This window comes from Camelus dromedarius, chromosome 3 (genome assembly GCF_036321535.1).
Source record: "Camelus dromedarius isolate mCamDro1 chromosome 3, mCamDro1.pat, whole genome shotgun sequence".
Taxonomy (NCBI): domain Eukaryota; kingdom Metazoa; phylum Chordata; class Mammalia; order Artiodactyla; family Camelidae; genus Camelus; species Camelus dromedarius.
The window spans coordinates 40,134,873-40,146,550 of record NC_087438.1 but is presented as its reverse complement, the minus strand read 5'-3'; the positions used below and the strand labels follow the sequence as shown (position 1 = coordinate 40,146,550).

Genomic DNA, 11,678 nt, shown 5'->3' with positions numbered 1-11,678 from the left:
TCTCACAAGTACTCATTCTAAAGCAACAACCTCAGATTTGGCTACCTGTTAACTTAACCCGCCCCTGGGAGGGCAAAAATGGTTTTGTTAAATTAACTCATGCAATTTCAAAGTGGAGACCAAAACGCTTTATTGGTTGGCTGATTGCTTTTATCATCTCAGCTGTTGTTATTCTTGCCACTTCAGTAGCAACTGTGTCCCTTACTAAATCAATCCATACCGCTCAGGTTGTTAATCATGTTATGACTAATGTTACTCAGGCTATGATAACTTAGACTCAAACTGGTGATGGAATTATGCATTGGCTTCAGGCCTTGGAACGTGCTTTGGAATGGCTTGGTGACTAACAACAGCCCCTGCAGTGTGATTGGCAACATGATAAGATATGTGTTACTCTTCTTAAATATAACCACTCCCGGTATTCCTGGGACATTATTAAAAAACAACTTCAAGGAGTTTTTGCCTCTGATTTACAGAATAATGTTGATACTCTTTCTGCCCAGCTGCATTAGCAGCTCATTTACATTCAAAAGGAGACTCAAACAAATATGGAACAGGAATTATATGATAATATGAAATGGCTTAGCCCTACCAACTGGTTTAATGGCCTCAACTCCCACATTTAGGTTATTATTGGATTTTATATAATAATCGCTTGTGTTTTTCTTAGTCTGCAAGGTAATTTACTCCCTCCATGCCTCTTCAAATCAGGAGCGTCAGGTGATGATGTCCCTTCTGCAATCAAGAATGATCCCCTTCAATCAAAACAAAAAAGGGGGATATGTGGGAGCCCATGATTGGGTTAACAAATTGTAACAATCCCAGCCACTTATCTCCTTAAGGAAGATGTGCTCAGTAACTGCCTTGAGGTTTTGGCAATGACTCAGGCTATAAAGGCTGGGTGTGCCTGCTGTTAGTCTTCTATTCCCAAAACAGCCTTGGGCTGGAAGGGTAAAAAGCTGCAGACTCAGAGGTGAGAAAGCTGATTAGCCAATGACAGGGTAAGATCCCCTGAGGGGGCGCAATCTAAGACAGGCACAGCCGCCTGAGTCCAAGAAAAATCTTGTTAAGCAGCTGATTCTCATATATTCTGCCTTGGTAAGCTGAAAGGCTCAACATGAATATGATTTACCAAAAAGGGTCTTCTGACTTTGAGCCAAACACCAACAATAAACAAAGCCTTTGTACTCATTGTGATCCCACCCTGTCCTTCCCTAAATTCCTGCAGTCCTCCTTTGACTGTACTCAATAAATATGAGAGATTTGAGAGGCTCATGGAGTTGGCTCCCGACTCCCTCACTCTCTTGACATTTTCCCACAGAGTCTTGAATAATTCATTCCATCTCAGTGGGACTTCTGCTGGCCAGAACCCACAACTGGTGATGAACCCACAAGATTCTACAGACAAATTCCTAAAAGAAGAGTTTAATAAAAACGAAGGATACACGGTCATTACACAAAGATTAATAACATTCCTATTCTTACAATTAGAAAATGTAACTTAAAAACACATATACCATTTATAATAGCCACAACAGTTACAGGGCTCCTAGGAGTAAATCTAATAAAATACGTGAAAGACCAAGCCAGAGAAAAATCAAAACTTTATTAAAAGACAGAGAAGATTTACATAAATGGAGAAATAATATCATGTTCATTGATGGGTCACCTCAATATTCTAAAGATGGCAATTCTCTCTAAATAAATCTTTGAACTTTAGGGCAATTCAAATCAAAATCCTAACAAAGCTTTTCACTGGGGAGAAAAAAAAAGCTGTTCTTAAAATTTCCATGGAGAATAAAAGAGAAAACCCAAGGAAGACAAATAGTGGAACAGAATAAAGAGCTTACGCAGAAAGACATGTGTGTGAGATCTTAACAAATGTCAAGGGACAGGGGAGGACACCTACCACTCACCTCATAGCAAAGGGCCAATCTTCCTACATATCTATTAAAGGCCTCCTAGAAGTTGATAAGAATAAAACAATAAAGGCTACAACCTGATAGAAAAGTGGAGAGTAGAAACATTCTACAAAAATGGAAATGTCACTTTGCCTTTATGACTTTAAAACATATGAAACAGATGCTCAGTCTCACCCATCTTAAGGGAAACGCAAATGGCAACTACAGCAATATTCTGTATTTCACTTATCAAATTGACAAACATCCAAACATTTGAAAATAAATGTTACCTTCACTATAGGTAAGGCTATGGGCTGGGTGGGGGGGTGCTGGTGGCGAGGACATTTATACGTTGCTGTCAGGAGTGTAAATTAATGCAAAACAATATAGTGGGCAATTTGGCAGTAGCTAGAATTACTACAGATATGCTTACTCTCTGAACCAGCAGGTCCACTTCTAGGATTTACTTAGTATGTGCAAGGTTATTCATTGTCACACTGTATGTGGTTAAGAGCATGAATGCTACAGCCTGACAGCCTGGTTTTAAATTCTAACTCTATCACTTTCTAGCATAATGTTCTTGGGTAAATCTTCCCATGCCTCAGTTCCTTCATCTCTGAAATTAATGTAATAATAGTATCTATCTCTTTGGGTTGGTGTGAAGATTAAATGAGTTGATCTATGTAAAACAGTACTTATTAACATCACAAGACTATAAACAACATACATGTTCATCAATAGGGAACTTGTTAAATAAATGATGGTAGAGTTATACAATATAGATGTAAGAGAGGAATAAGTAAAGTTTTTACAAAAGCATATTTTGTTTAGTGAAAAAAAAGTGCAAGCAATATGTATTTACTGCTTGTATAAAAATAGACAGAAACAGGAATAATACATTCTGTTTAATTTTTTTTTTTAATCCCTTGAAGTATATTAAAAGGCATGGATGGGAGATGAGGTTGAGGGAGATTTTGTGACTTTTTGATATATAAGGCATGTGAATATATTACCTGTTCAAATAAAACAGTTTAAAAACAATTCCAGATGGATTAAAGATATAAATTTAATAAGGAAAAAACAGATTTTAGAAAACAAAAATGAGTATAACATTAGAAAAAGAAAACATTTCTCATTTGATAGGCAAAAAGCACAAAGCATAGGACTAATACTGATAAATTTAACTACATTTACATTTTTAAAATACAAGAATAACAAAAATCCTTGTAAAATTAAAATGTAAGTCCTAGACTGCGAAAAGATTTTGTGAAACATATAACAGACAAATCGACAAGAAAAATATAAGTTGGTATGACTAAACTAGTACTCATTTTTATAAGCAAATGACATGAAAAGGCAATTCAAAGAAGATATCTCAATGGTTAAAAAAATATAAAGAGATGTCCAGTGTCTCTAGGGATCTTGAAAATGTATATTAAAACAATAGTGAGAAACCATTTCACACCCATCAGACTGGCAAAAACATAAGGTCTGAAAACACCAAATGTTGGCAAGGATTTAGGGAAACAGGGACTATTAATACAATGTGGTGAGAGTGTAAATTGCAACACTTAGGAAAGTCTGCCAGCCAGGGTTCTTGGTTGCAATCCATAGAAACTAACTGATTTAAAGAGAAAAGATGTTTATTGAAAACATTGAGAGCTTACAGAATCTCCACAAAGGCTAGATAATAATAGGCATGGAGAAGGTAGGAATGAAGGCAAGCTTTGCTGACAAACCAGACCTATATTTATTCCAGTGAATTAGTCTGGGAAGCCATCCGCGCCACTGGCAGACACAACCTGTCACTAATTTCAACTTCAGAGTCCTGGGGGTAGGAGCAGGGGTGAGGACAGGAAGTGGGGGTATATTGCTTGACCCAGATTCAGTCACAATTGTGGGTTCTAGCTGCCCACGGGGATTGCAAAGTGAGTATCATGCATTTTCAGCTTCTATAATGAGAGGTGAGCTCTGCCTTGTATGAAGTCATAATAGGAACTTCCTCAAATATAGGAAGAGGGCTCAAATACAGGGCATTTGAGGAGAATAATCAATTCCACGACCAGCAATCCCATTCTAAGTACAAACCCTAGAGATTTTTCTCCATGTATACGTTCCTGTATATTTACATGTATATTCTTGTCCACATTGTCTCCAGAAGGGAAAAAATTAGAACTAACACAATTTTATTCATTAGCAGGCAAATGGATAAATGGCTTGGTCATACAAATAGAATACTATATCGTAATTAAATAAATAAATGAGACCTAAATGAATTAACATGAATAAATCTCAAAAAAAGTGTTGACAAAAGAACAAAGTTGCAGAAGAATACACACAGTATGATACTATTTACATAAAATTTAACCATATACAACATTACTGTATACATTGAGCTAGATATAATGAAAGTATAAACACATGCATGGAAATGATACATAGCTACTTCACGATACCTTTGGGAGAAAGAAAGGAATTAGGGTGGGGTGGAACTTTAACTGTAACATTTATTTTCTTAAAAAAAAGAAGCCAAATTTGGAAAATATTAACATTTGCATACTGGACAATATTATTGTTTCACGCAGATCCCTCTGGATCCCTTACTGACTTCAATGAATCACTTGCACACAACTTTCTGTCTCAGGTCTGCTTCTGGGGAATCTGACCTAAAATAATCTGTTAGCACAAGCTCCTATCTCCCCAAGTCTGTGCCTGTAACTCTGCCGTCCCTCTGTTGCCTCTGAGTGAATGTGCACGTTCAGATCTAAGGCCAGATGCTCTACCTGCGCACCAAATCCCTCCCCTCTCACATACTCTCAAAGGCATCACTACAATAGTTGTCCTCTCTTTCCAGCATTATCAGTTTCCCCTTCTCTACTAAATATTTCCAAAGTATACAAACATATTTTAAATATCCATCTTAAAAAAACAAACAAAAAACCTCTCTAGACTCAATTCCCTCCTACCATTACCTCATTTCTTCTCTCCTTTTTACTACAAAAATCCTTGAAAGAATTGTCAAAACTCGTTTTCTCCAATTTCTCTCTTCCCATTTACCCTTGAAACACTCCATTCAGGTTTTCACTCCTTCTGTTTCCCCAAACCTGTTCTTGTCATGGTCAACAAATGACTTCTATATTGCTAAGTCAACGACCAATTTCTGGTTCTCAGCTTATTAAGCAATCACTTCCTCCACTTTGAAACACTTTCTTCCCTTGCTGTGATAAAAGTTTGAATTATTGTTCAGCAAATACTCATTCTCTTCACCCTTCCACTATGGGTTGAATATGCTTCCCACTCTCCTCTGCTGTTGGATTTGGCTCTGTGACATACTCTAGCCAATGGAGTATTAGCCAACTTGATGTGAGTAGAGGTCTTAAGTGTGCTTCAAAAATGTGAGCAGAGGCCCCCAAAGCATGTGGGTTTTGGATTGGCTCTTATACCCCAATAATCTACCATGAGAAGCTCTCCAGATGCCTGCTAACTTTGCAACCTGGGCTCCAGAATAAACACACATGGAACAGACTTAAGCTAAATCTGCAACCTAAAGCAGAGCCACCCAGCTGAGCACAGCCTAGGTCCACTGACCTGGAACCAACCTACTGACTCGTGGGCATGAGAACAGGTATACTGCTATAAGTCACTGAATTTTTGGGTGAAATACTGTAGCAATAGCTGACCAACACACCTGCTTTCCAAGAAACCACACTCTTCTGATTTTACTCCAGTCTCAGGACTGTTTCTCCTCATTCTCTGACTGCTCAATACTGAGTGCCCCAGGACACAGTTCTGAAACCTATTCTCTAGTCTCACTCTTGGTGCTCTTGGCCATTCTCAGGCCATTAAATACCATGCGGAAGCTGACTTCTCCCAAATTTATACTACCAACCCCAACCTCTCTCTTGAAACTCCAGACTGGTATAACCAACTGCCTACTTGACATTCCCACTTGATATGTAATAGGTATCTTAAATTAAATCAGCCCCCCCAAACAATTCCCGATTACACCCCCCCGCTGTCTTTTCTCAGTCTTGCTTTTCTTAGTAAATGGCAACTCTCACCTTCCAACAGATAGAGGCAAACACTCCAGAGTCCTTTGACCTTTTTTCCCTCTCATCAGATCCTCAGGAAATCAAAATATATTTTTAAATTTTGACCGCCTCTCAGCACTACCAATCAACCTGGTCCAAGTTACTTTTACCTTTCATCTGGATGTTTTAAGAGCCTTCTAGCTATCTACTTGCTTCTATCCTTCCCATCCCACCCCAATCCTACTCTCAAAAAAGTTGCCAGGGTATTCCTTTTAAAATGTTCAGTTAGACGATGTCACTTCTCTACTCAAAAATGCTTCTCTTAAGTCTTTGAACTCACTTGTTACTACCGTCCTCACTATCCCCAATTCAGCCACTCTGGCCTCCTTGCTATCCTATGAACATGATCATCCAGGGCATGCTCATGCCCTCGGCCTTTAGTCTTGCTGTTCCCACTGACTGGAATGCTGTTACCCAGATAGACACAGGCTCGCCACCTCATCTCTTTACAGCATTGGCTCAAATGCCTCCTTAGATTGAGGTCTTATCTAGCCACTTTACTACGGCAACTCTCGACCTCCCACAACCCCTATCTCCGCCCCTTCTTTATTTTTCTTCCTGGCACTTATCACAACAGGAACACTTGTATTTCACTTGTTCATTCATCTGTGGCCAGTCATTCCCCAACTAGAATGAAGGTACACCCCCACTAGAACAGAGAATTCTTTTTGTCTACTTTGTTATCTGAATCTTCAGGGCCTGGAACATAATAGAACCCAATATATATTTGATAAATGAATGAATCTATTTGATCTTCTGCATAGTTGAAATTGTATAAATATATATAGATAGGTAGATAGTGACAGATGCAAAGGCAAATATTATTAAGCAATTATCTCCAATTCCCAGAGGATTTCCCAAATCTACTAAACGGTGTGTTTTTATTATGAAAGCAAAGTTTATCTAAAAAGAAGGAGAAATCTTTAGTTTCCCTGACTCTGGGATTCTCTTAAATTTGAGGGTTCATGTCCCCCGCCCCCCACCCCAGGCTACTAGAGGGGCTCTTAACGTTTTACATAAAACATTTAAAATCTCTTGTTGCTGCCTTAAGATTAGGTGGTGGAAGGCGACACCTGTCTTGGAGAAGGAAAACAAGCTTATGGCCCTCTGAGTGTTCTTCTTCCTATCCTCCCTCCGGGGTAGTCTGGACCCTTTTGTTGCGATTTCATGCTTAAAACTCACCGCACACCCACAGGCCACGTCGGTGAGGTGCTTGGGTCGGAACTGCAACCTTCAGGTTATTACTCAGGCTTCTAGAAGACAACTCAATTCTAGCTCTTGGTTTTTGCCTCCTCCTGAGCGAGTAACTTCTTTGGACCCTTATTTTGCCTTCCAGCTATTGATGCCAGCGCGAAACATGACAGCGATTAGGAGGCTCCTGATCAGACACCGAGCCCGGTTAAGTTAAAAAAAATAATGGAGCGCGCATACACACACCTAACATTCATCCTCACCCCACAACCCAGTCTAACATAGATAAGGAGAAATCTGTGTACCAGACTTTGTTTGCTGCAGCAGTTGCTGTCACTAACCAGGATGAAAAAAGTTAACTTAGATTATATACAATTTGCTCTTCATAGATTTAAAAGCCCCCCTTCACTCCCCAATATTTGCGGCAATTCTCCAGTTTTTACCACTCAGGGCTGGAGCTCAGCCAAATTGGGCTTCTCGCCGCCGTTGGGCCTGGTCTCCATTTTAGATAATGAATTAACCCTCCGAACAGCCTTTTCAGGAGCAAGAACTCCCCCTTTTCTCCCTCTGGCCCGCCAGCCTCACCCTCCGCCAGGTTTTTCTCATTTCAGATTTTTCTACAACTCAATCCTGAGTCATGCATGACGACAGTTTTATGTTAAGCCTCGAGATGTCCTCAGGTGATGACACTTGTGCTCAGAAAGAAAGGTAATTAGTCCGGAGGCCAGAACGGATCTCCCCAGGCGCCCATCCATCCCTGGTCCCAGCCACGGGGTCCGAGCGGCGGGGCGCCGAGCGGGGCGGAGGTGCAGCGACAGAGGCCGCGAGCCCCTCCCAGCCGCTCCCTCCCGGCGGGCGGCGGGCGGCGGGCGGCGCTGCGCGGCGTCACGCAACGGGGTGGGAGAGCGGGCAGGTGACACCCCGGCAGCCTCCGCCCCTTATCTAGCGCGCTCAGCGGTCGCGGCAGCAGAGGCCGCTGTGAGGAGCTCGGCGCTCGCGTCGCCGCCGGCTGCAGCCCGCCGCCGCCCTCTGCTCCCGCGCTCCGGCGCTTCGGCTTCGCTCCCAGCGGGGTGAGTGTGGGACTCCCAACCGGTGCGCTGGGGCCAAACTTTTCCGGGGAGCGGAGGAGAAGAGACGAGGTGGAAGGAGAGAGACCCGGGGGACAGGGGTCCGGAGACAGCCGAGTGGAGGAACTTGGGCGCGCCATGCAGGGAGTGGGATCCGGGTCTGGGAGACTCGTGAGCCGGACAGGCCCTTCCTGGACTCCAGAGGGCGTTTCGGAAATTCCCGCCGCACCGCCTGCGGGTGCCGAAGGCCGGGGCCCTTCCCCGCCGGAGGGCGGGGCCGCCGCGCTCACCTGCGCCCTCCCGGGGAGACCTCCGCCGCCCCCGGCGTCTCAAAAGGACGGCATTCCCCGCCGCCCCGGGGCTTTCAGCCTACCCCGAGCGCTCCCACGGAACGGGGCCCTGCTGTTCCTGGAGGGAGGACAAAGGTGTTCGCCAGTGGGAGTGGGAGAGAGAGGGACCTGCTCGACCTTGACCGCCGAGGTCACTTTCCCAGCTCCGGCTTCTGGCTTCGCTTATCACCACCCCGTCTCCCCCGGAATCCTCGAGCCCCTTGTCTTCTGCTTCCTTTTCCTCTGGGGCACTTTTGAGACTGGAATGAACTTGGGGCGCTGTGCTTGCAGCGGGGCGCTGCCTCTTTGGCTCCCCGAGCTGCGTCCTGTCCCGGCAGCGGCTGCTGGCTGAGGACAGTGATGAGTACAGAGCGGTAGAACAGGTCGTGCCGGAGGTAGAAATCGGGAAGCCTGTTGTTTCATCTTCCAAAGTATCGTTGATTAGGAAATGGGCCATCCCCCCTAATCAGCCAGCGCTGATTCAAATTTACCGGATGCCGAGTGAGCGCTCTTTCGAGCTCCCTGCGGGGAAGCTGGGACAGGAAGGATCTAGTCTCTACCCTCATCCAGCTCACTGTGTGGTTGGGAAAACAAGTCCCACACCGACTGAAGAATAGTTTTGGCGAGCCAAGCCTTTTCCTCTTGCTGCGATATCCCCTCGAAAAGCATTTTCACTTAACCCTATACTCGCAGGTTACTCTATTTCACTCCTCGATTTTATTGTTTAACTGCTGAGAAAGAGTCATTGATACTTTCTGTTGCCTCCGTCTTCTTAATCACTTGCTTGTTAAATCCCTTACTTTGTAGTTTCTGCTCCTATTGGCCAGAAAATTTACCCCCTAAGATCACCGAGGATTAAAAAAATCTTTTTCCTTCCAATGGCAGACATTTATGAAGTGCTTCTGTGGCCGGCACTGTTCTAAGAACTTGTATTAACTCTTTTAATCCTCGCAGCAATCCTATGGGGTAAATAAATGATGACATTATCCTCGTTTTAGTTGAGGAAACTGAGGCACGGGAACTTGCCCAAGGGCAGACAAGTACCTGGAGAGGATTGGGGGAGGGTGGGGGAGAGAAGACTCGGGGGCTCTGGTCCAGCGCCGTGGCTGTTAACCCCGGTACAAAGTGCGTCACCTTGAATTCCTTTCTTCGTCCTTACTTTTCTGAAGTCCTGTGCTGTTTCACGCTTCACGGACCAGGCTTTAATTCTCAGATTCGTCTTTTGACTTCTTGTGTGACTTTGTACTCTTTTTTTTTTTCCTCATAGAACTTTGTTTCTTTGGTTATCACTGCTACTTTCCCACCTTAAGATTCTGTGCTTTCCATGTATCTTATTCAGTTATATTGTAGCATCTGTCATTGCACATTTTTAATATTCCATTTGGCCTTGCCGTGCTTTGCCCCAGAGCATTTCTATTGAACATAATTTATGATGGCCTCCCTCCCTTTTATCCTAATCACGCAGGTGCGAGGCTCCTTGGTTGTCTCTCACGGTCATGTTTCTCCCAATTGTGAAATCTCTTCTATTCAACTTTTACGTTGTCTCTTCCTTGTAGCCTTCATCATTCTCACCCTTGCTCCCCTACTTCTCCTCCCCAGTTTCCCTCTCCCTACTCCTGGACATGCGTTAATCATTTATGCCATATTTTACTGTTGGTTATCTTCCTTCCTAAATGTTCACTGTCCACAAAAAGATTGTAAACAATTTAAGACATTAACTCTTCAGGCCTTATAACTAATAGTTCCTTGATAGATGTTTGTGGAATATGATGCAATATGAATTAAGGTAACACAGATTGGGTAGATTGGATGATGGTTGAAAACTTTTTGAAATTTTTAAGCCAGGTTTTGTAGGATGTTAAGGAGTTTGCATTGGTAGACATAGAGGAGCTGGCAGGCATTGTGGAAGAAGGGGAGGAAAGCCTCTGCCGACTCCATTGCTGCAGACAGGAACCCAGATGTCCTGGCTGAACATTCCATTTAGAAGTGTAATGAAGTAGGACCATATCAGCAGAAAACCATGAAACCTAACCTTATCCTAGCAAAACAAGATATGAAACCACAGTGAGTTATAAGAAAAACCCAATTTTATTGAAAAAGTAACACATGTATAAAAATGCATAAAACATAAATGAAGAGATTACCACAGTAGATATATTTAGCAGTAGAATGACTGTCTTATTCTGGCAGTAGATAGGAAGGTTGGATGAGACTGCAGAAAGGCCAAATAGGAATCTTTTCTTACAACCTCTGTGTAGGGTAATGTGGGCCTGTTCTAATTCTGGAGAGCCTTGTCAAGAGAGAATTGGCTGTGCTTGGGGAGTTTTGCAGTGAGGAGGAGTGGAAGCTGGAAGGTGGTACCAAAATGGTGAGATTAGGGAACCAAGAAGAAAGTTTTGACCCCTTGAGCATGATGCTACCACAATAAATATTTTGCCATTTTTCCTTTGTCTTTCTCCTTTTTTTCTGTGCATGATTTCCTACATCATACTACAGATAGAATTTTAGTGTTTTGTGTTTTTCTTGTAATGCATAGTAAACATTTTTCATCTTACATAATTTCCAAAACTCATATTCGTTGCATTATGTTCTGGTAATTATAATGCTATTCCCTTAACTAATCCTCTCTTGTTGGACAGGGATATTAGCAACAATTATAAACAACTTAAATTACAGGAATGCTGACCTTTGCAGGTATGTCATTTGACAAACTGGGGTTTCTTTATGCTAGACATTGGAATATACATAAAAGAAAGCCTCTGTCCTTGGATAATTTCTGGTTAAGTTGAAGAAATAGGACTTTTTAAATTTGTTTAACTGTTTATTCTCCTTGGCGTGCTACATGTGTAAACATCAGCTGTAGAATACGAAAGAATGCCATTTACCAAACAAATAATTCTGGAGCTTTTGTATATATGTATCATGTTAAATTGAGAACTAATCTTGAATTTCAATAAAGCACACCATGTAGCATGGAAAGAAGTATGCTGCAAATACATTTTTAGAGAGAACCATGTCTTGGCTGTATTTCTGTGACTCATCCAATTTGGACCTTTCACACGTTATGAAAAAGCTGAACACTAATGCAAATTTAGCACT

The 11,678-nt window shown here is 42.5% G+C and overlaps 1 protein-coding gene across 2 annotated transcripts in view; it reads left to right on the top strand.

Annotated features, from left to right (window-relative positions):
- Positions 1-8,158: 8,158 nt before the first annotated feature.
- Positions 8,159-11,678, top strand: part of ELOVL7 (ELOVL fatty acid elongase 7) — a 70,413-nt gene continuing 66,893 nt past the window's right edge. For both annotated transcript variants that reach the window (XM_064480860.1, XM_010974898.3), the window contains exon 1: positions 8,159-8,253. The gene's annotated coding sequence lies outside the window, so the exon portion shown is untranslated. The remainder of the gene's footprint in view (positions 8,254-11,678) is intronic.